At 38.6% G+C, this 26,038-nt stretch overlaps 1 long non-coding RNA gene across 2 annotated transcripts; it reads left to right on the top strand.

Moving 5' to 3' along the window:
- Positions 1-6,853: 6,853 nt before the first annotated feature.
- LOC147873834 (uncharacterized) lies at positions 6,854-25,226 on the top strand. 2 transcript variants are annotated; one of them, XR_015535032.1, is made up of 3 exons: positions 6,854-6,997; positions 7,102-7,364; positions 24,586-25,226. It is a non-coding gene; the product is annotated as an uncharacterized LOC147873834 (long non-coding RNA). The 2 variants fall into 2 exon arrangements; XR_015535031.1 differs by lacking the exon at positions 24,586-25,226 and having other exon boundaries at positions 7,102-8,145.
- The last annotated feature ends 812 nt before the right edge of the window (positions 25,227-26,038 follow it).

Raw genomic sequence — 26,038 nt, 5'->3', positions numbered from 1 at the left:
GGGCAATGATTTGTATGTAGACACATATTTATGGTTACGTGTAGTTTCATAAGGCGAAATTTTGTCGTGTGCCGTCATGTATCTTTGAACAAATTAGGTTGTGCCGCGAGTGAAAAGTTGTTTGGGGAACACCAAATTTACGACAGGGCACGAGTGTTAAACTCTTCTCGAAGATAATTTGGTAGAAATCTAACTGGCTATTTCAAACGTCAAAGCTTTTAAAGTCTGCATTCTATTTTATATTTGAAGACGATATAAAATTCCAAAAAAAAAAAAAAATCATCATAATCAGCAACAGCGTTCATAGATAATGTTTATGTAAGTCTATTCCAATCCCAGTATATTTTTCAGTCTACCCCTTCGTTAGCCTTCACATGGAAGTTTCTCCACGAGAACTCTGTAATAAGAAACATTGTCTTTGCTGACTAATTCTTGGTTGAAAGAGTAGCAATGCCAGGAACGTATTCTCTTTGCTAACACACAGAAACAGTCTCTGGGGCATCACTGAAGGTCAAGACGGCTGGAGCGTGAGACAGACCTCTCTCTCCTCCAGTGTTTGTTGGAAACCTTTAGTTTTTATATTGCTCTATTCAACAACTTAATAAGAAAACTTACGCGTATTCAATAGAGAATTTAATCACAGTTAAAAATTACTTTATTTGCAAAGCCGATGTCTGATTTTTCAAGTATTTTAACAAAATCCACGCTTCGATGTCAAAATTACAATTTAATTTCGATATTCTTCTTAACCTCGACATGTTAATATTATTTGAAATAACCCACGTACGTAGTTAAGCACTGATACTTTGTAAACATTACGTCAGTGTAATTTTCCATTACTTACTGTAGAAATTACAGCTTGACTGTGCACCCAGTTTTTGTTGATATTCGTGAATAATTCAAGTGGTAAAACATAACATTCGTGTGTGACCCACAGCTCTAAAATCCAACGTTACTGAGATCATTTCAACGCGGAGCTATTGAACGGCCTAAAATCACGTGGACGCCTGGGTCAGATCGAACCGACGCTCAGCGTCTCGTATTTGTTTGTTTCAACTCTCAGCTGCATGGGTTAAGATCGTAACAAACCAAATCCAAATTATTTCTCTGTTATAAGTCGACTTCAGCACTGGATATAATATATTTTTATTTTAACATTATTTAACGACACTTTTCAATAGCTCAGGCTACATAACGTCGATTGAGAGAATCTGGAATGAAGTGGTCGTGGCCTAATTTAAGGTACTGTCCTGACATTTTCCTGGAATGTCTGAGGAAAACCACGAAAAACCCAGTAAGGATAGCTTCATCTCCGAGCCGAGATTTGAACCGGGGGCCTCCCGAATACGAAGAACTTCACCACGACATTCGGTTGGATAAAATATCGTATATTAAATTCACTGCCATAAATATCTTACATATATGAAACATCTAGTACGAGTGTACGTACTCTTTCTGTGATGTAGGATTTTGTATTTTCACTTACGAAAACGAAGGAAAAATTCTGAAGTTTACTGGGCCATCTTATATCATACGAGGCTCGTCCACAAAGTAAGTTTCCCTGGGGCCGTTTACAGAAACAAAACACAATTTCATGGAAATATTTATTGCAACAGATACAGCAAGTGTCCAGCTATTTTTCAACATATTCGCCACCGGAATTGAGACATTGGTCATACCGTGGGACCAACTTTTGAATACCTGTGTCGTAGAAGTCTGCCGCCTGGGATTGGAACCATCTCCGCCTCTCTGTCATTCTCAAAACGCTGAAGCTGACCGGACAGGAATTTCTTGAGGTGTAGGAAAAGATGGAAATCACTGGGAGCGAGGTCCGGGCTGTAGGGTGAATGATTAAACACCTCCCAGCTGAACTCCTGCAGGAGACTTGCTGTCCGTCGAGCCGTGTGCGGCCTAGCGTTATCACTGACCGCACTTCACAGTCGGCGGGAGCTGGAATAAGAACCTCCATCTTCAACAGCTGCAACGATGCTAATGTGAGAACGCGGGAAGTGCCGTTAGTGCATGCGCCATGCTACGTCATTGCTCTATCACGTACGCACAGTCTCTTCGCGCAATATAAGGTTTGCTAGCTGTGGGACGAGTGGGAAACTTACTTTGTGGACGCGCCTCGTAATATATCCAGAGTGAAAATGTATTTTTAAACCCAACCGTCTCCTTGTCTCTATCTACACATTTATTCCTTAAGTGACTGATAATTTACCAAACTTCCCTTCGCATGTTACACAAAGTTCGAATTTATTAACGTAAAAGTTAATTAATTTTGCTGATTTAAACAGAACGAAGTCTCAAAATAACACTGCATAATCCAAATTTCCCGATAAATAGCTCACATTCATCGAGGAATTGTTTTTTGTAATATTTACAGTGTTCGCAAAAATCTAAAAATAGGTTAGAGGCAGCGTCTGTCATCTTAATTTGTAACACGTATACGTCTCTGAAGACGGGACAGAGTTGATGATCACTGGGCTATGGACCTACGTTTTTGAAAGCATTTCAGAGAATACACTAAAAACTAACTCTAAGTTCGTGTGGGTGTCTGTCCACTGCCTGGTAGCCAATGGTCTGCTTTCACCTCAATAAGAAAGTCACTCGATAGAAGTTTCGTACAAACCAAACTTTAACTTTCACCACAGACGTCTGTCATAACAAAGCTGTTTGAAGACTTGCAGCTAGCATGAACAGACAGGACTGAGAGTGAAAAGAAATATTATCCTACTTAATTCATCGTTTCCACCATGAACGGCTTGGGGGCAGAAATCATCACGTGCACACAACATTCTTGTTAACTTCTGCAATGTATATCTGAGCAATTATTTAGTTTTAAAACTGCAAAGTTTATATACGATCGGATTGTAGGGTGTGTATGACAAACTGTAAATGTCCCAGAATATATTGAAAGAAAACCACGATAAACCTGTTAGAATGCCAGTTACGAAAAATATTCAAACCCAAGGACGCAATGCATTATAATTTTTACCTTAATAAAGGCTGGTATTATATATAATTTGTATTTAATAAATTCACAATATATCAGAAATGTTTAAAATAGATTTAATTGATTTTAACGAGAAAATTTATTTATTTTATTTTGAAAACTGAGTTGCTTTCAGGAAATATACACAAAATTTTATCTGGATTCTAATCGAGATGATATCAGTGCGTCTTCTAATTCATGTTTAAACGTTTAACACACAAATTGAAGTGAAAATAAATATTTTACTTGAATTCAAATTCGTTAATCAGATACAACACTCACTTTCCAACTCTTACGTAATAAAGAAATTCTCAGTATTTCACCTAGACAAACTTTTGACGAAATATATGGGGAAAAATTTTTTTAAAAAAAGGAGAAAATGTGCCTTCTTCAGTTCGTACCAATCTTTTTACACTTTAACACGTGCCCACCAAAATGACGTAATTATTTTATATAACGACGCCGTTTTGACTCCAAATAGAAAATTTAGAAATTTTGGATCAAGTATTTCCGATTATTTTGGAAATATGTGGCAGAAGACCCAGTTTACAACACTACAATTCCACATTTGATTATTTAAAACATCTTTCTTCGTTTTTTATTGTCTTAATTATAGAAATTGAAACTTGGTCACTCTTGGATTGTATATTTAGAATATTCACTGAGATTATTTCATGGCCGAGCTGTATGAAATGATATTTCATCTACACTACACTCACTGTTGAAGTTGATAAGTCATCTGACATCAACTTACTTAAATTATAGTAGTTCCTAGCGGGAGACAAAGAACAACAGTTGTGTTCAAATTCATCAGTAAACGAACTGTGAACGACAACAAAATGGAGGATTGGAACAAAACAGAGGTTGAAGACACTTCCGTTGATTACTAACAAACGCAGAAACCATTATAACATACAATAAACTTTATCCAAAACATGCAAACAACACCCGAGACATTAAGAATTACATTTGTAAATTATCACAAGCGAAAATCACGGAGACATCCAAGACGGTAAGTTTTACGTTCCACCACTCCAAAAATTATTTAATTTTCTAATATCTTTAAACGGTAAGAACTACTGTGATGTTGCTTGGTAAAATAACCACATAATCAACAAACTTAAGGATAAAATAAAATCATGTATACAAAAAACTGTTTATATTTTAAAGGACACTATTTCCAAACGCGTTTCGACTTCAAGAGACCATCTTCAGTGGCACGACAAATTAATTCATACTCGTATAATACAATTCAAAAGACTATAGTTTTCTACAGAGCATAAAACTTCAACGATGCTGTTTCCAAAGAACACAATATGTGGACAACTCCGATTCAAAACTTGGGGCGGGTAACAGGCTTTAACATCGAGTCGATAATTTCAAATCGATTATAGGGAAGAAGTCTTGAATTGTTAAATATCTTAAGCAGAGCAAATTCCTTTGTACCAGAATTAAGTCCTTGCAGATGAAAGATAAAAAAGTTTATTTCAAGGTCACGATAATATAGACAGGATAACGCAGGGATACTTAAATTGATCAGTGGGTCAGACATGGTACTTCAAAGACACTGTGTGACCTTAAGAATGTCTGTTAAAATATTAGTTCTGTCGCGTAGAAAATAAATTATACTGTCTGCATAGTTAACTTATTAAATTTGATATTCTGTCTAAGTAAAAGTGATCGATGTGTTATGTCTGGTGTAACAGGGAGAAAGAAAGTTGCATGCAGTCTGACTCACAATTTATTACAAAAAAATTGACCTATTTTCTAAATTACGAATTAGAATTGTACTTTCAAGAATTCTAGGTGTTACACGCCGTTCGTAATATCATCACGGCTGCCGTAGGAACACCCGAGGTGGCGATAATATGAATAATAACTTGGGAGGATAATAATAATTCTCAAAACTGGACACACAGACATTTTACGTAAAATTACCCTTTGTAAGGAGAGCCTTGTCATGAAAACCTCGAGGTAAAGTCCCACTCTTTCTGTACATAGAAAATATATATGAGGTAAGTGGTCAGATTCGAAATTCTGACCGCTTTACCCGTTCAATAAAGGATTTTTATGCCTCAGGTGTGGGCTGAATTTGGTATCGAAGAAAAATACCAGTCCCTGCCCAAAGTCGAAGCCCCGGTCGTCTTAACCCTCGGTCAGTCACTTTAAACACTGGACTATCCCGTGATATCCACACCCAAATCTGACGACAGGTCCATATGAACAGGATCCTTCCATCCTTTTCTCGGACTGGGACCTGTTCATATACGTTCTTGGCAGATGATCCAGAAGTGGTTTGCCATTGCCTTCTTCTGTGTGTGAATGGAGTAATTGTTGGGATGCCACGGAGGAAAACTCCGTGTTGCCTAGACCACGGCCTTGCCCAACACAAGTTATAAATTCGGGCACCGCCGGGAATCTAACCCGAGACCCCCAGGATTACAAGGCCAGCGTTCTAACCGCTAGACCACCTCATCTTATTATTATTTAGTGTTCTGTCTGAGGACAGGTCCATATGAACAGGATCCTTCCATCCTCTTCTCGGACTGGCACCTGTTCATATACGTTCTTGGCAGATGATCCAGAAGTGGTTTGCCATTGCCTTCTTCTGTGTGTGAATGGAGTAATTATTGGGATGCCACGGAGAAACCGGGGAAACTCCGTGTTGCCTAGACCACGGCCTTGCCCAACACAAGTTATAAATTCGAACCCGAGACCCCAGGATTACAAGGCCAGCGTTCTAACCGCTAGACCAAAATTTAACAAAATGGTCTGTAATCACGTATTTCTTAAAACTGTAAATAATATAATTTAGTTACGAAACAGATATCACTCTGACCAGAGGCGACAAACAAGATGTCCCAAAGGAAGAGATATTTTAGTTACACATTTGGATTTCGGATTCGAATCCATTCTATGTCATAAATGCACGCGTTTGCTTGTCACTAACGGCTACAACCCCCACCCCCCACCCCGCCCCACTTCTGTCATGAGCTAACCCATCAGGCACACAAAACAAAGGCAGAGTCTACTGCGCAGTGATTCCAAGGATTGGGCGGGCCTGGGAAATCCGAGAAAATGCTCCGACGGACGCAGATACGAGGGCGACAAGAATACGCCCACTACTGACGGAAAAGGACCGCTTAAATTCAATAGGGCATGATTTACCTCGTGTCTTCACTTCGCCTTGTTCCTTTTTTTCATTTATACCTCTCGTACCTTCTTCTATTCACTCCTTTCCCCTCCGTTTTAACTCATAACAACAATAAAAGGCATCAACAATGACGTCATAAAAATTATATTTCACGCAATAAAAGTTAATGTTTTCAATACGCCCGAACATTAACCTCAAATCTCACTAACAGTTACTTACAGTAGTGACCAGAAGCGAGCTGCAATACCAACACGTTTCTCTCTTCCCCTTAAATTCCACATTCAGACCGACCGGACAGACGTCATAACCTCGAATCTTGTATCCTACGCGGAGCGTTCAACTCTGTTGCACACGTAAGTAGGTCTGAATCCACTACGCAGGTTCATTTAGCTTGCAACAAAGGAATGGGTTTTTTTTTTCCTGTCTGTTCTGTAATGTCACAGAAATTTCTCATATTAGATGGCCTGGATATAGGCACTTTCCATAATGGCGCCTTTGTATCTGAACACGAACATATATCAACACAGAGTGCACGTTACGTAATCTACACCCATGTCCATAGTCGATAAAATTCGTTGAAATAGGAAGGGCACAATCAGCGATATCTTTCGGTAAAATAACGAACTACTCGCGGTAGCAGCTCTGATTTTTTTTTTCTCGGTCCGAATCTGGGTCTCACTCGCTCGCTTTCCAATTAGAAACAAACGCGCAGCGGGCGATACGCGCGCCACTCGTCTCCAGTTATTATCGAGATAAAAATTCGTGGAACTAAACCTCTTTCACGGCGTCGTGTCGTACGGAAGGCAGCTTTACTAATTTCAAAAACTACATTCTTTGTAATTTGTAAGGTGTGTAAAAACAATAGTTCTATTCGAAGAAATTTTTTCAGATTCTTTTCATTTTTCCTTCCTCGGAGAAAGTAGTGTAAGCTTTCTTGTTTCGTCCATTGCAGATCCTTCGTAGAATTAAGACTCGAATAAAGAAGAAACAGGCAAGTGACCAGACCACTGCAGCAACCAGTGAAAAAGAATATAACATAAAATCACGAACAAAGTTGGAAAGAGTCGATAGCAAGCAACAGCGATATATCGCATACCAAGTGTTGCCAACTTCATCGTAGAGCACTTGAGAACGAGGGCTGCAGATGGCAGCACAGAAGCCACTGGAGAGGCTACACGTAATAGAATCTTACAGGCTACGTCACCAGCCAACAAGGTAGAGTTTTCCTGTTTGCCACCGGCACTCCATGGTCAGACGGTATATACTTCCAACGCTTATACCAGAATATACCTGGAAATACGAACTGTTGACACGAAATTGCATAACCCGGTAGGATGTGACAGCTTTAATTACGACGGAATGAACACATCGGTGTGTGCCAAGTGCAGTCGTCCTTAGGCGTTATTAGATATTATCGAAGTTTTTTAGTTAGAAAGTCTGAAGGGAAGACACCACCCAGGGAAGATAATATTAAAATGGATTTTTAGAGAAATAGGTTAGGAGGTTCTGGATTGGATTGTACTAGTTCGTGATAAGGACTGTTGCCGGGGTCTTGTATACACGGTCATGAACCTTCGGGCTTCATTGAGGTCAGATTTTATTTTAAGCATTTAAAATTAAATCTGACCTCAATGAAGCCTATGAAATTTTTACGTCAAAATATATGGATGTGGACTATTTTTGTTAGCAGATTTGTGATTACCTTGAGAACTCGTAGATTTTAAGATAAAAATCTAGAATGTTTTCATTTAATTCTCATGTCATTCAAGGACCACTGTTTGGAGAGACCTCCTACATAATAGCTACAGAATTTATTCGTAATGCAGTATGTAAATGAAGTTGATTCAAACGTTATAAAATAATTTAAGCAAATATCAGTTATGTAATTGGTTGTAGTAAAAAAGTTTCTCATTCATCGAAGCTGCTAAAACCTGTAAAAAAAACCCAACTACGATCTCCCGCCTAATAAAATATGCGTACATCGTATTGCTGATTACAGTCTGTCTCTTTTTCTCCACGCGTGTAGAATTAAATATGAAGTTTGACTGATTTGGTTTAGTTTAAAAACACCGATTTGCAACGTAATCATAATTAAGACAGACTCAGGGTTTATAGACATTTTCACGAAACCATCAAAACTCTTTAAGACCAAATAAAGTGAGATTTCTTACTTTTGTACGGAATGACGTATGTACATTAATTTAATTTTCATAGAACAGATTTCCGTGGCCAAATTATAACCCTTCTATCTCGTAACACATATTACAACATCCTTAAGGAATAATAACCACTGAAATCATACATAATCAAATCTACGCATGCGCGAACGCAAATCCACTGAACTGTATTCAATTTTACGTAACTCACTATATGGAAAAGACGCCATTTTGAGAATCAGATATTTGCCCAGCGTATTAAGAAATTAGTTACCAATCGGAAGACGTATTTCCGTGTTCATAACAACATACCACTGACCCTTAGCCTGAGGTACATGAATCGAGACCACATCATCACACCCCATTTATCTAAGATTCATCTCAATAACATTCTTCATTTCACACAATAATTTTACCTCATTAATTATTACTTTCGTGACGAAATTCCCTGACATTAGCAATATCAACACAAAGGCCTCGGTAGTTTTAAAATATGGTTATAATATTTTTTATGGAAAATAATTTTTAAAAATATTTTATTTATTTATTTAGTGTTCTGTGTGACGACAGGTCCATATGAACAGGATCCTTCCATCCTTTTCTCGGACTGGGACCTGTTCATATACGTTCTTGGCAGATGATCCAGAAGTGGTTTGCCATTGCCTTCTTCTGTGTGTGAATGGAGTAATTGTTGGGATGCCACGGAGGAAAACTCCGTGTTGCCTAGACCACTGCCTTGCCCAACACAAGTTATAAATTCGGGCACCGCCGGGAATCGAACCCGAGACCCCCAGGATTACAAGGCCAGCGTTTAAAAATATACCACATTTTAAATGTTATCTGTGTTACAAATTGAAATGTGTATCTTCGCTTTCTAGCTGCAATCCGATCAAGAATAGCAGTAAAAGATTTTAAAACTAAGAATCCTGTCTCTGTCGTCGAGATTGTAGCCAGCGACTTTATCGACACTTTTACTGGTTTTCGCTTCATCAGTGTCTAAGGGCCCTAAAGTTGGTTTTATGGCTGTCTCGTGCCAGGCGGTGCTGTGACGTAACGGCCTGAGTCAGCTTTCTTCATTTTTGTCCAGCTTTTTCCTACATTTCATTACATTATTTCCCCCCCCCCCATAAATAATTATTTTCCCCAATTCCTTCTTCCTTAACCCATCACGAAAATTCATTCAGTCTGACGACGGTCTAAACCACCAGGGTTCAAATCTCTTCAGAGGCAGGGATTTTAAGCTGTCATCAGTTTCAGACCAACTCTGGGACCTGACCAGTCTCTTTTCAAGTCCTTACTCCGGTTTCTCATCCCGAGAAAAAATTGTTTAAACGAGAAGCTAACAGCTCAACTCCATTCACTACCGATTATTATCCCAAAAATCATTCTCATATAAATTTCCCATCTACGTCGAGATCTTCTCAGTGAATTCTTTCCTTCAGGTGCTCAAATTTTGTATGAATCTCTCGTCTCATTTGCCATCTTTTGATCATCCTTATAATATTTGATAAAGAATACAAATTATTAAACTCCTCGTTATCACGTCCAGACCAAATTCCTTACTAGCGTCCAAGGACACCATTGAATTTTTATTTTTGACAATTGTACGTTTTAATTTCAATAAATGAACATCTTCAGCAGAGACGAGAAAGTGATTTCTAGTTATTTGTGTGCCTCCATCATCAGGCACCTCCGAAACGTCGGTAAACTTCTTCAAGATACACGATGCTTCAGATTAACATGAATTTTAAACGTGAAGGTATCGGTTCGAATCTCATCCGGGATTGAGATTGTGCTCACGTGATGATTTCGTGTTTTTACTCAGTTTCTCCATGCAGAATCCAGGTTAGTACGTCTTCTAAATCTGTAGCTGCTATCTGTTAATCATCATCTTCCCATCTTGATAGATTGGACGCCAGTATATAACTCTTTAAATTGATACAGTATCGTTTCACAGTCTACCACCTCATGTCAATTAAAGATGTACAGATTAAAATTGTACAAAGAATATTTTTTAATGTGGAAAACGTCATTAAAATCGATGGTTACAAATTATCAATCCAAATGTTTTTATTCGATCTCCAATTTATCTCAGTTTAATAACAATTTCTGAAATTATTTCTGAATTACAGGGAAAAAACCTGATAAAAATAAATGACATGAGATTAGGGAGTCCCGCAAGAAGGCAACTGCACCAACCAAAAAATCCCTCACTCATCAAAAACAGTCGCCAGTCGAAATCAAAGAACGTCAGATTCAGCTGAACGTTTAACTTTTCATACATGAATATTTAATTTCAATTACAGATAATTTTATCACTAATCAATATCGACGGTTAATTAAACTTAGGTACTTTTGGTTGCTGGGAACTGAAGTCCCTCGTTTTGACAAAATTATAATCGACTTCATCGATTTTTGTACGTAGAAACACTGATATTTCCATGCAAATGTCGATCTCTTAGCTTCGACCAGCGCCAGTTCCAACGTACAAGGACTAGTTAGGTCGGCGACCGAGCGCTGAACGTGGCCACGGTTTCTCGGCACCGCGGGCAGGAAGGGGCTAGAGGGGGAAACAGGTGGGGAACGTGGCCGGGGGTAACTGACCCCGCACTGAGGAGGCAACAAACCACTTTATACACATATTTTATTTGCGGGAGTTATGCACAGACTGGCCGTTGATCCTATGGCTATCTTAAGAATGCATTTATATTTTCTTACAACAGATTTTTACTTACGTAGAGAAGATTTGATCGTGGTTGGACAATTAAATTGTGGTAAATTGGCTTATAAATCATATACCAGTACACATTTTGTAGCTGTGAATGCGGGCCTGATTAACATACTAGTATAATGTCAGGTACAACAAATTGATCTCCTATCCCACTCGTGTGATGACTTCAACCTGAGAAATCGTGGTGTGATAGCAACTTTGCCTAGGGTATCCAGGTTCTATATCAGTTTCCTCAGCAGGAGAATGCAATAACGACACTTACAAATATACTACAACGTTCTTGTCCAACTCGCCATCCATAATCAACCTTCGAAAGTTCACCTCCTCTTCTAATCGTGAAAATCTCCTAAATTTTATTCCTACATACAGCAGGGCTTCCAACATGCAAAGAAAAAAAAATCATTAATTTCTAGACTGGGATTCGAACCCATAACCCCAGTCGTGAGACGGCCTAGAATTGCAAGATAATCATGTAATATATAATTAGAAGCCAAGTAAAGTCTGTAGTTGGTACAGCGTCCTTTAATAAACTAACCATTTAAATCCAAAACTCGTCTAAATATTATTTAGCTAATAATTCAGTCCGTACCACAAAGAGAACGACATTTCATCACAACATAAGTCAACTTGTTAATCTTTTAACGAAATACGAACATATTTTATGCAAATCAAATCTAAAAGTTCTTGACGATGGTGATGAATCATTTGAATAATATTTTATTCTAATATTTTATATTTTATTTACTAGACGATGGATAATATTTTATGCAAATTGTATAATTACACACACACACATACATGTCCAATGTAATTACTTTCTTGATTTGGTCAATAGCCATAGTCTGCCCTAAACTTTTTAAAAGTCTAAAAAGTCACTACGTTACGAAGGTTGGATCTTCCTTTGTCTTCAGGTAACAAGGTTACAGATGTGTACTCTTCGGAGTACACTAACTTCCCAAAAGTGTTATCCACGCCACATCACGAAGGTCGCTGTTGCATTGACATAATTCTAAGTCACTTTTAAGTCATAAATCATTCTTGTACTCGTGTTTTCCTTCGTAATGGAAGTCTAGCATGCCCATGGGAGCAATAACAACGTTGAGTATCCCTGTGAGAACAATTCAGGTTGAGTACCCCAGCAATAACTATGACCCCCGGCTATGTAGGTTGAGTATACCCGTAGGAACAAGGAACAGATAGAATAACCCAGTCATGTAAGTTGAGTACCCCCTAGGAACAATGACCCCCCCAGTCTGCGAGTTGAGTATCCTAGGATTGACAAAGACATTGCGTAGACATAGATCTCTCTCATAATAACAGTTTTGGGCAGAGTTTTAGTTCTCAAGATCACGTCTGCGATGTTGCACCGATGTAATCTGGTAGAACTTCGCCGACGGCGACCATCGCCCTGATGATGGAGGCAGTGAGAACTTCTGAAACATCAGTAAACTTCTTCTACCAGACTACGCGGTTCAATATCTCACAGGAGAGTCGATATTCGTTGCCGTGAGAATCTGGAATCTCACGACGTTTTACTGTCGTTTCTGCCTAACGTATGGTCCGGAATTATCTTAGTCTTGGGAATTACCATCGATTTGGTCAGCGTCTAACATTCCACGGACTTACAGGCCAATCCAATCCACCCCAATTGCTACTCTAGTCTCATGCATTTTCGGTTTAGAGCTGTAAAAAATTCGAAAAATCCTTGTCTGACAGGGCATAGCGACTTTTAAAAAATCCCATTCGTGTCAGAATATCTTTCATGTACGAGGTGCGATCGGAAAGTTTCGAGACTGCGCCTATAAAAACCCGTACACTTATCTCAGGTATTAAATTCATCCATCACCCTCGAAGTAGTTCCCCTGGGAGTGAACACAACGATCCCAGCGCCGCTGCCAAGCCTGGAAGCATCCCTGGAAATCTTTCTTTGTCAGCCTGTCAAGCACCATCTGCGATTCTGCCTGAATCTCTTCTATCGTCTCAAATCTCCTTCCCTGATTTTAGCTGAATTTTCATCTTTGGGAAGAGGAAGAAGTCACACGGAGCTTAGAAAGGAAGTTGGGGTCGGTTCTTGCAGGATCTTTGAGCTCCTGACAAACGAGAAGTCGATTCTGCTTCTGGTCCTCAGACAGGATGCGTCGCATGTGGAGTTCTTCCTTTAGAATCAGCTGACAGGTCCCATAGCCTATCCCAACAATGTCGCACAAGTCGTTGATGGTACGACGTCGATCTTCGTGAATGGCCTGCCGAATCTTCGTAACATTTTCGGGTGTTGTGCTCGAAGATGGTCGTCCAGAACGCTCGTCATCATCGACAGAGGTTCGGCCATTTTTAAAACGTGAATGCCACACAAAAGTTTATGCACGACCCATTGCGGACTCCCCAAATGCTTGCTTTAGCATTTCATAGGTTTCCGTAGCCGTTTTGGCGAGTCTTTGGCAAAATCTGATGCACACGCCATTCCGAAATCGCAGGAGGGTCGGTGTAATGCACTACCAAAACGCCCGTAACTAAGAAACAAATGCTAATTCGATGATGCCGGTTGGCACACTGATTCACTATGAATGTAGGCCGCACCCCCTAGCGGCAGAAGCTCGTGCTACATCCGGTTCGCCCTCTATTGACACAGTCTTGAAACTTTCCGATCGCACCTCGCAAGACGTAACGTAACATTGACGGGCTTAAAATGTATTCAATGGAAGAACCTTCTGGTGACATAGAATGATTGTGTATCAATTTAAAGATTTTATTCAGTTGTTATGGACCCCGGACTTAAATTTAACTTTAAATCAGAAAGTCTACCGGTTACTTCAATTCTTGTGTTGAGGTTATGAACCACTTACCTTCCTGTGGTCGTACGTTTCGAAAATTTATCAATAATACCTGCAAAAATACGTAAAATTCTTCGTTTTCTACCATTTTTATGTACACATTACACACAATGTTCTTTTGTGAGTTGTAATTATCCTTAAGTAGGTTTGTACGTCGGAAAAATGTAAGTGTCTTAAAGACACTTACATTAGCCGACCACTTTAATCAGAAAATAGAGACGGAACCAAAATTCAGGATTAAAGTCGCGCAAACAGTTTTTTTGTAGGACACACAAAAACGGAAATTAAAGCAGAACTACTGAGATTCTTTTGTTTTACTTATCGAAAATTCTACTGGGAGTACCGGTCGGTTGGTATTCGTAATGAAAATCCATAATCACAGAAATGTCTTATTGGAATCAGTGGAGTGGACGTGGGATATCCAAACTTTTTAACAGTTGATCCATTTGGTTAATAATCTAGCGAGCGGATCGTAAATTAGAAAACCCTGGATTAGAGTAATTGAATAACTATATACGATAAGTCCACGGTGGTCTAGCGGTTAGAACGCTGGCCTTGTAATCCTGGGGTCTCGGGTTGGATTCCCGGCGGTTCCGGAATTTATAACTTGTGTTGGGCAAGGCCGTGGTCTAGGCAACACGGAGTTTTACTCCGTGGCATCCCAACAATTACTCCATTCACACACAGAAGAAGGCAATGGCAAACCACTTCTGGATCATCTGCCAAGAACGTATATGAACGGGTCCCAGTCCGAGAAAAGGATGGAAGGATCCTGTTCATATGGACCTGTCGTCAGACAGAACACTAAATAATAATAATACGATAAGTGTCAGTGGATCTATAATATTTCCCGGCCGAGATTCGAACTCGATGCTTCTTGACTAAACGTAAAACAGGCAGAAATGATATAGGTACAATACTTGGAGACGTGTGTCGAGAAAAATCAACGAAATCCACCTTAAATTCGCGTCCGTCCGCAAATAATGACAACCAGACTGGCCTACTGAATTCGATCAAACTTTCACTATACCCACATAAAATTCTACGAAGTCATTTTTATTCTGTTTAGTTAAGACTATTTTAAGAGACAATTTAAGGACAAAAATCGATTTCCAGTTTATATTTTCAACCCCTTACAGATTTTGATAAGAATAAACTTATTTACATCGGCATGTTAAATCCCAAGTGAAAAATTTCGTTCGCTTTAATTCATTTTAAGAGTTATTTAAGAGTCGAAGTAAATTTAATGAAAACCAAAAGCTATCATCAAACAAGAGACCTATGAGTAGAGAGCATAATATTAAAATGAATCTTATAGAAATGGGATGTGAGGGTGTAGATTAGATTCATGTCTCAGTGTATGACTTCTATCGAAAAAGGCCATGAAATTTCGTGTTCTATAAAAGGCAAAGTCTTATTACACAAATTTACATAACGTTATAGAGTGAAATTAAGAGAATGCGATTAAGAATCCGAAAGCTAAGTTTAGGGTAACGCTAGATCTGAGTAAAATAAAATTTCAAGCAAGACAATTATCTTCTTCAAGGCGAGACACTAGGACCAGTTTAAATTGGGTCCACCTATTAAAATAATCCACGCGGAATTAAGCAAGGAACATTCTGTAGACCAGTGGTATTCAACCTGGGGTAGGCGAAGACATCTTAGGGGGTACGTGAAATTTAAAAAAATATATTATTTTATTATAAACACTGAATAATCAGTAATGTAATGTATTTAATTTATTTTAGATGTAGATTATATACTATGTATAACTTGAATTGTACACCAACAACTTTGGGGGTACAAAGTTGAAGAGAAATTATATCTGGGGGTACGTGAAATTTAAAAAAAAATTATATTATTTTATGATAAACACTGAATAATCAGTAATGTAATGTATTTAATTTATTTTAGATGTAGATTATATACTATGTATAACTTGAATTATACACCAACAACTTTGGGGGTACAAAGTTGAAGAGAAATTATATCTGGGGTACGTGAAATTTTAAAAAAAAATATTTTATGATAAACACTGAATAATCAGTAATGTAATTTATTTAATTTATTTTAAATGTAGATTATATACTATGTATAACTCGAATTATACACCAACAACTTTGGGGGTACAAAGTTGAAGAGAAATTATATCTGGGGGTACGCGAAGACATCTTAGGGGGTACGTGAAATTTAAAAAATATATATTATTTTATGATAAACACTGAATAATCAGTAATGTAATTTATTTAATTTATTTTAGATGTAGATTATATACTATGTATAACTTGAATTATACACCAACAACTTTGGGGGTATAAAACTTCATCGCCTTATCTGCGGTATTATTACGTGTCGTACTGAAATTGTTAGACCGTAAGGAACGTTCATATTCTTGAAAAGGCAGATATAAAATATCACATTTAAATAAACTACTAAAAAGACAGAATTCGGTCATAGTTTCTGGTCAATTTGCCGTAATAACTGTGTCAGCTGACTCAGTGCAGTTGTACTTTACTGCACTGACTCAGTGCAGTTGTACTTTACTGCACTGACTCAGTGCAGTTGTACTGTAAATGCTGAATGCTCAGGGTCCCTTTAACACGCTGTAAGATGACACCTGATGAAGCTAATTGTTATGCTGGTCTGCCCTCGCGTCATGCCATCACTCACGGCTGCAGGCTGGACCATGAAACGTGCGTCTGTGTTTATTCAGCTGAAACCACGACCTTACTCAACTATCACTCCAGAAATGCAACAAAACAAAGGAAGAACTTTAAACTGCTGTTTCAGTTTGTTTGTATTCCCACAGGCCACATTCCGATTCTAGAACTCTACAGCGGAAAACCATCACCGCTGGCAAATATTGAGCTGGACTGCGTATTGAAAGCAAAGTTTTTTTTTGTGTTTTTGTTAACGTGTCTGACAACAATATTGACGTTACTTCATCAAAATGAAAGCTAATGGCCTATAAATTAATGCATGATTTTATCTGATGAATGAATACCACAGATGCTGGCAATTTGAACACGGATGTTTTTTGTAGGTCAGTTTTTTATGTTTGTCGATTTAGTCAACATTTCTGTATAACTCTGCAGTGTTTTTTTTTTAGAATAAAGTGAAGGTCAGATATAAAAGTGTCAAAGTTTTGTGAGACTTGTTCCAGATAGTGAATATTTTGACGTATCACGGTGGTCTAGCGGTTAGAACGCTGGCCTTGTAATCCTGGGGTCTCGGGTTCGATTCCCGGCGGTGGCCGAATTTATAACTTGTGTTGGGCAAGGCCGTGGTCTAGGCAACACGGAGTTTTCCTCCGTGGCATCCCAACAATTACTCCATTCACACACAGAAGAAGGCAATGGCAAACCACTTCTGGATCATCTGCCAAGAACGTATATGAACAGGTCCCAGTCCGAGAAGAGAAAAGGATGGAAGGATCCTGTTCATATGGACCTGTCGTCAGACAGAACACTAAATAATAATAAGATGAGGTGGTCTAGCGGTCAGAACGCTGGCCTTGTAATCCTGGGGTCTCGGGTTCGATTCCCGGCGGTGCCCGAATTTATAACTTGTGTTGGGCAAGGCCGTGGTCTAGGCAACACGGAGTTTTCCTCCGTGGCATCCCAACAATTACTCCATTCACACACAGAAGAAGGCAATGGCAAACCACTTCTGGATCATCTGCCAAGAACGTATATGAACAGGTCCCAGTCCGAGAAAAGGATGGAAGGATCCTGTTCATATGGACCAGTCGTCAGACAGAACACTAAATAAATAAATCATAATCATTATCATCACTCGATCATTTCATTGACATCTGCTTAACAACCTTAACGGACAGACGTCAAATTACAAAACAATTTTCAAAATGTATGTTTAAACAACTGTTCGGCGTCTTTGGACTAATTTTTCTCGCAGATATGAAAATTAATAGGGCTATCCTTCGTCTACTTGCGAGCTCTAATAAGGCATAAACAGGTCTTCGATTAATCGATTATCGGGATCGAGTATTTGAATTTAGCTTGTAAATTGTCTTAACAGAGTTCTGTATCGAATACCATCAGATATCAAATATATTAACTGAAACAATTAATTTTTAAACACATCGGGCCGTGGGCTTTGTAGCTGAAAAGTATAAAACAAACAACACACACAGATGATTGTTTCGTAAGTTACGTAACGACACTGTATCAACTATAGACGTTACTAATCGTCGATTGGTATAATAATAATATGCACAGTGAACAGGACAGAGTCAGAAAAGAAATATCTGTGATCTTCTGAGGCATTTCGGCCTGAGAACTTGAGGAAACTCACGTAAAATCCGTCAGAACCGATGTATAGGTCGCGCGAGAAGAGTTGGCGCATGCGCAAAGTACTGATTTTGGTCGTGCGAGATGGACTCGTCCGAATCACGCGTTAGAGGGGTGTCAGGTTCAGTTGGTTTGTAAGCTCTGGCCGTGTCACTTAGTCCTCAATGAATCTGGTTCAGCTCAAAGCCACCAGGGGTCTACGCGAATAGAAACCAGCGTCTATAGTCCCACTCTATGGTTAAGACAGCAGGAGATTAAATAATGTCGTCCCATGGTAACGCGGACTTCTACAACGTCGCTAGGAAAGCGATGAGTTATTTGTTAGACTTTTAAATTGAAAATTAGAGTTTTTAAACTTGATTCCTGGGTGAAATGAGTAAAGACATCTCATTTACCTACTTTTCCTGAGCTAAATGATACCGAACAACACACACATATACCTCGAGCCATGAATATCCCGTTTAAAAAGCTCCGCTAGTGACTCACCTCACGTTCCCCGCGCTAAGTCCGTGTTACACGATGCTTGATTTTTGCTGTCTGAACCCGTGTCAAACGATGGTAGAGCATTTTCATTTTACTATAAATTTATGCGATATAAACAAGAAACTAGGGCAAAGGTTATAAGATATAGACCTTGTGAGACATTACAGGCGTTCACGTAAACAACTGGACATATCACGGAATTTTCTTCAGCATTTGGTATTTTAATTAAAGCTTGTTTAAAATCGTCATGAACGTAGATACAAATGGGGAAGTTTAATTGGGAAGTTGGCAATGCCCGTGACAATTCCAGTATCAATGTTTGTGACAGAGAAACAAAGGATAGGGTGACGGGCCACCTTTAAGACTCGCTCGCTGGCCGTCAGCTCGTGTTTTAACAGCCCTGGAGTTTGCGAACCACTGACCTACGTAGACTCAAACCGCATTAAGGCTTACGAGTACAGATCCCCGAAACGAGAGTGCGCTGATCGATTTCCTTGCCAGACAGGGGAACAGTAAGGGGAAACGGATGTTCAAATGTGCAGACGCTGTAAAGTCTCTCAGTGGCTGAATCCGCGTTTTTACGAAATTGATATTGCGAGGAATTAATTAATTAATATGATCTAACGATATCTACGGATAAATTAATTTTATTACGTTATATTTGAGCAGAGTTAGGCGTCAGATTTCATCATATCCGATCGTCTTTTGCATTTTTAAACAGCGAGTTTGGCAAATATTTTTTTTTTTTAGAATTTTTGATTGAGAAAAATTATAAAACTCTGTTTGGGATTCATGTGAAGCGGGTAACCGCCTACGAGTGTACATCGACCACCATTAAAGAAGTTTTATTACGACTAAAACGATCACGAGATAATATCGACGTCAATTATTCGACCACTGAAGTCGATGCCCATCCAACATGGCGTCATTTGGGTAAATATTAAAAAAAAAACCTGTAATTCTGCCACTTACAGGTGTGAAACTTCGGTTTTCGCGTTGAGGCGTTCGAGAATAGCACTGGATGACCCTCAGACCAGGTCATATGAGTTAAAACTTTAGACCTTACGTGAAAGTTTTCACGTTTACAGATTCTACCTAGCTGCCGACACGAGGTGAAAGGATGTGAAGGTATTACCAGAAGCTGGCAAGTATACAGTTCAAATCCGCTCCACCGCCGCGCATGCGCGTAACGTCAGTGCGCCAAGCAGTTGCGCGTTATTTCTCTGAGAAGCCAACGGAATGAGTGAGGCCTTAGACTGGCGGACCGACAGTATCAGCGACCGCTTACTAAGAAATATTGTACTGTGACCTGTAGGCCTGATTATATTACTTCGCATTTCCGAAAATATTCGATTATATTCTGGATTATGACTGAATTAAAATCTGTTCCTAACTCACAGACTTCAACAAATAACAGCCATGACTTTTACTAGTAAATTAATGGCAGTGACACTGAATCTCAGTATCCTGGAGAAAAACTGCATATAATTTATATTATTTACTAAATATCATCTGGAAAACAAAATTAAAGATAAGGTAAATGACGGGAAATGTAATTCGTCTGTGTCATATGGGAAATTAATAAAGAACTGTGGTACTGAATGATAATATTAAAAGGGATCTTAAAAGAAGAATGGTATAGTGTGGACACACGCAATACTAAGTACAATGATTGTCTGTGAAGGTAAATTCATATAGAAATTTGTCCAAAAAAAATTTCACAGAATTATAACTATAATCTAAAATATTCCGACGCTAAATTTGGTCCTTGCAGCATCCCACAACTAATCTGGGTTCGTAAATCAGCTAGGTATAGGTTGTAATTTGCATGAGATCATCGCATCTAACTGATGTGTCCTTGGGAACATACTTCTTCCTTAAGTTTCCGGTAAATATTGCGCTGAACATACAGTAAGGTTATGTTTGTTCAACTTAGTGAAACTTTAATATAATCTTACGCAGAATTAAGGTGATTATGGAAACAAACCAAAAATTACGTGATCATAGATTCGATTACTTCATCCGTAGGTCTTGATTAATTAACCAGCGTGATCATAACGAAGTCGGGATAGCATTTAGAAATGATACAGAATTTGAGGTTCTCACGGCGATGAATTTAAAGATGGGTTGTTGCGCCTTGTAGTCTGGTAGAACTTTAATAACTACAATCAGATCTCCAGTTTCAAGTATCTCCGTCATTCAGTGTAAACCTATTATCTCTATATAATCTAAACTTTAGATAATCTCCCTGATGATGGAATCAGGATGCACCTTCGAAACTTCGGTAAATGTCTACCATACTACAAGGCGCACTATTCCAGTATATAAGCACCTTTATGCTCATCGCCTTGAGAACCTGAAATCTCACCACCACTTAATAAATTCAAACGTAAAACGAGAATAAATAGCAAATGGAAAAATTCATTTTGACTAAATTAATTTTTATCAAGCTTTATTGCCCGAAATCTTATCATAGACTCGATTAGTCGATATATATCGTTAAATATCAAAGAAATCATGATTCATAAATCCAATATCTTCTAGATCAGTGGTATTCAACCTTTTTTTGTTCGCGTACCCCCAGATATAATTTCTCTTCGACTTTGTACCCCCAAAGTTGTTGGTGTATAATTCAAGTTATACGTAGTATATAATCTACATATAAAATAAATTAAATAAATTACATTACTGATTATTCAGTGTTTATCGTAAAATAATTTTTTTTTAAAAAATTCACGTACCCCCTAAATGTCTTCGCGTACCCCCGGGGGTACGCGTACCCCAGGTTGAATACCACTGTTCTATAAGATTCGAATCCAGGACAATTTTTCTGTTTTGTGACTTCAGTTCCTGTTATAATATTTATTATTATGTTTATTAAATCAATATTTCCCCGAATATGACGTATTTATTTCGAAACTTCCAAAAATTTGTTTCGTTTTGATCAGTTTCATGTAAAAAAATATCAATCATTGAACCGCTAGTTAAATAACGTAGTTAAGAACGGTGACCTGACAAGTTATATGAGACAGCACCTATCGCCAGAACGACCACGAACCACCTCTCTCACTGGCAAGACGTAATACTGACGTCATTTCCGGGCGAAGTGGCTCGTAGGCCAACTGCGTTCTGTAAAATGACATCATGCTCGCAACGTTGCCACATGTTACCTGCTTCTAATCAGCCTCGGGAGGCCAAGAGATGATACCTGTTGAGTAAATCACATAATCAAACTGTCACAAAGAAGATATTACTAGAGTAATCTGTGCTACGATCGAGAACGCGTCCAACAGAACAAGAAATCTCACAGAAACAACTGAATTCGTCTGGCCGCGGACAGATAATCCATGAGAAAACGAGGACATTTCCTGTTATTAGCGAATCAGCTGTAACACCGTTCGGTTGTGGCCGTACTGGACGAGTCAATATATTTGATCTATTCTGAAAATAATAGCTGATGTCCGTCATGCTTGAATACGAGAGTGCAGTTCGTTCGAAGTGAAAAACTGAGTTCAGACGGTGGCGAATCTGGTGGCAAGAAATGGAAGCGAGAGACGATGGTGGCGCCAATGATTCGGTCTTGCCCGTCTGCGTTCGGGCGAGAGTCTGGAATCAGGTGATCATTTTTGTTTTCGTGTTTGGTGGTTTTAAAGGAAATTTTATTAACGTTCTGCATCGATGCGATTTTAAAAGAAAATTCTGCATCAATTCGCATGAATTCTCAACACAAAAACGGTTGATTTCCATTAAGAATTTTCGGATCATATCAAGGTTTATATCTCAGCCCGTAGGCGTACTACTCTTGAGTTTTTCGTGGTTTTCCTCAGTCCCATCAGTCAAATGCATGTAAATTATGTAACGACCGCTTCCTTCCACATCCTTTCCAATTCATACCATCATTCGACGTGAAAAACTGAACTAATAGAAACTTATAAATTCTCCATTTGCAATCATGAAACTGTTGAAATTGGATGGCAGATAAAACGTAATTAACTTTCGAGGTCCATAAAAGGCGTAGAATGTCTTGCTACCTAAGGCCAGCAGCGCACACGATATCGAAATAAACAGAATCGAATCGAAGCGAGACAGGAGAAATGTCTGTCGATCTTTTTACCCTGAACTGATTCGTGCCAGAGAAGTCGATTCAGATCCAAGATGTATTGTTAGTTTATGTTTTTTGGACGTATTCAGTTGGCATTACTTGAATATTTAAAGATCTGTGTCATTTTCTTAAGACCCAGCGCACTGTAACACGAATCCAAGCGAATCGACACGGAACGAATTGCAGCATAATATATATCGATACATCGATATATATCGATTCGATACGTTACGTTGTAGATTACGAATTCGACCGATTTCGTAAAGAGATAATGTTGGAATAACAGTGGTCCTTAGGCTAGAATCAACATATGGCAAGGTTTCTACCCACACTTAACAACATAAACGTACATGAGTCAGTTGGATTCGAACCCACGTTTTAAGCGTCTGTGTTAATTTCATATGTTTGTGATCTATGTCAATACTAAATATTAGCAAATCACTCTTACACGAAACTAAACACAGACTTCACGTAGCAATCTCTACAGAAAATGACCTCTACGAAAGTGTCATATTTTTTTAAGGTCTATTATGACCACACACTATTTCCGCTCCTATTATAAATGGCGCTAGTGTCGATGTCTCGTCACGAATTCTCGCGTCCGCCAAGTTCTTATCTCTTAACCTAACCTAACTTTTTGGAAATTAAAACTTTTGAGGTTAGAAAGCAGACCAATCAAATTTTTTTGAATTTTACCAATCTGTTCATAGCGATTTCATAAGTTTCATGGGCCCCTTGTTAATTTTTGACTAATTATCCGAGCTCTTTGTTACCGGAATAGAAAATATCACATTATTTCTGCGATTTACAAGTACAACAAATCGATAGCTAAACATGTCCATATATCGATACAACTCACAAGTGCCAAAGGTTAAGCAAAGGCTTAATAAACCTTGCTGATGCGAGCCCCTTTTTAATAAACCGGCATCACACCCCTGGAAAGTAACTCGAGAAAATACTCTTTCGAGAAGGGATGGATATGACTTAGCACCCACCGCGTACAGAACGCCATCTTAAGACCCAAAACAATTGCAGACGTAGTGGGACGTTCAGTGAAGATTGTGCGAGCTGAAACTTGGCAAATTAAGTGAATCATAATTGATGCTAATTTGATGTTATTTTTTTTTTTTGGAAATTGTCTGTTAAAGGAATGTGCGTTATCTGAATGATAACGAAAGAAAACTATGGTTGTCTTATAGGCTTTAGAATCGTGTAATTTGGTACAAGTTCGTCAACGTTTCAGAGGTCCTTCATCAGAGCGATGAATGAGCCCTGATAAATGGATGTGTTCCTTTTGTCTACTTAGAAAGACGTATTAAGTTGTACAAAATTTCAATCCAGAGACAGAAAACAGCTTCTCGGGACCCACAGGGAAGGATTTTTAAATAGAATAATAGCAACATACAACTCGTTATGATACGTTGATATTTTCAGGACAGCAAACTGCTGAAAACAAACTCTGTCCACTCTTGGCAGTCGCCTGATCTTACTCACTTTTTCCATACACGGATTGGACTCAGGACAACGAGAATTCAAAGCCCTGGGCTCATGTTAACTCCCAAAACGTCTTCCGTTTTCATACGACTCTTCATGTCAATTGTAATAGAATTAAACCGGGATTATTTAAATATATATTAGTGTATTACACTTTACGGATTAAATAAATAGTACCATATTAAAATACTGATGGCGTCTAGGTCTGTAACATTATATATTACAAAAAATTGAAACTTTCGGTTCTAATACCAGAAAGTTAGAGAGAATATGGCAGTCTTCTGGGTTGTAGCGCCGTGTAGTCTGATATAAGTTTACTAACGTTTCAGAGGTCCTTGCTGCCTCCATCATCAGGACGATGTATGATCACTCACAGCACTACAACCCAGAAGACAGCCATCTTCGAATTCTCAGCAAGAACAGAAGAAGTTTTTGTTTAACAGAAGCGACATCTCTCCTTTCCTCCATGTCATTAGCTTCTGATGGCACAGACTCCAACGTAAACCCTCCTCCAACACGGATTCGATTATAAGCGTGAGATAAATGCGAACAATTATTTGCCAAACGCGAAAAATTTGCTTATGTATTTGTGTAACCAACTTTGTTTGTTTTAATTGGTTTTATGGGAAAAGCGTAATATTCAGCTCAACTGTCATCCGGCAAATTTCTTATTCCCACGTCTTAGTCTCACAAAATACATGAAATCTGCTGTCTCAAGTCTTATTCACGTTGTTTCCGTCTTAACTTGCGTCTTCCAGCACTGAACTCTTTATAATATTACCCTTAGTACGTAAATCTAAAAGTGATAATGAAGTTAAGAAAAGTTGTGAGGTTATGACACCAGAGCGCAGCAGCAGTTGACCTAACATTCCGTTGATATTTAAAAGTATAACTTTCCGCTCATATTTTACACAGTGCTTATGAGCCTACATTACAGAGTTTATTCATGAATAAACATCATTCTATCATATTTATGTTTTTTTTTTCATTTTTCCACAGCCCAGTTTCCGCATCCTAACTGATCCCATACAATAATTAAGTATCCTCCTCGTTTAACGAGGGTTTGTAAAGCATACGTAATGTGGAATAAGATTATTATGCGAACACAAGATAAACTTATAGTCTCCCTAAGTTCGACAATCAGTCATGTATTTAATATAAATTAACTAATGCCGACCAATGGTATTCGAATTTTCAAATCGGAAAAGGGAGTTTCCAGAAAAGACAAAATGTACCACAGGTTTACGAGGAAACATCCCGCAAACCCGGAGTTCCGAACTCGTGACTCTCGGGAGAAATTCTAGAGCAGGCCCGAGGAGACATTTGAAATAATAAAACGTGTTTTAATCCTATCCCTGGCAACGGTACACAGTTTACGTATTAAACTTCATGTTGCCCGCAAAAAAAAAAAAAGGATTGGCAAGCCTGTTCTAGCGTCACCTCTACTCTCGGGAGTTGTCGCAAAAATTTCGGTTTGTAAGTCAAATTCAGAATTCTTGTTTGTCTGATTAACAGAGCTGACGTTAAGTCCATAATCAATTATTACATTACAAAATTCGCCAGTCGTCGAGAGCATTATTCTTTACAATTAATGTTCGTAAGACTTTTTGATAATTTAACTTAATATTCAGTGTTAAATCCCATAACAATTTATGGCTCGTGTAAACAGCGCCTTCCTTATACGAGTACTTTTATAAATCACGGAGCTTCACAATCTCTCCGTCTTTCCAGTGTCTGGAATCCAGTCACCGGTCTAAATGGTCCTGCAAATACACCCGAGGA

Source organism: Zootermopsis nevadensis, unplaced genomic scaffold (assembly GCF_977971745.1).
Source record: "Zootermopsis nevadensis isolate Lab colony 2312 unplaced genomic scaffold, Znev_1.0 Znev_ptg000013l, whole genome shotgun sequence".
Classification (NCBI taxonomy): Eukaryota; Metazoa; Arthropoda; class Insecta; order Blattodea; family Termopsidae; genus Zootermopsis; species Zootermopsis nevadensis.
The sequence above is the reverse complement of the archived record's forward strand: the minus strand, read 5'-3'. Positions and strand labels throughout refer to the sequence as shown.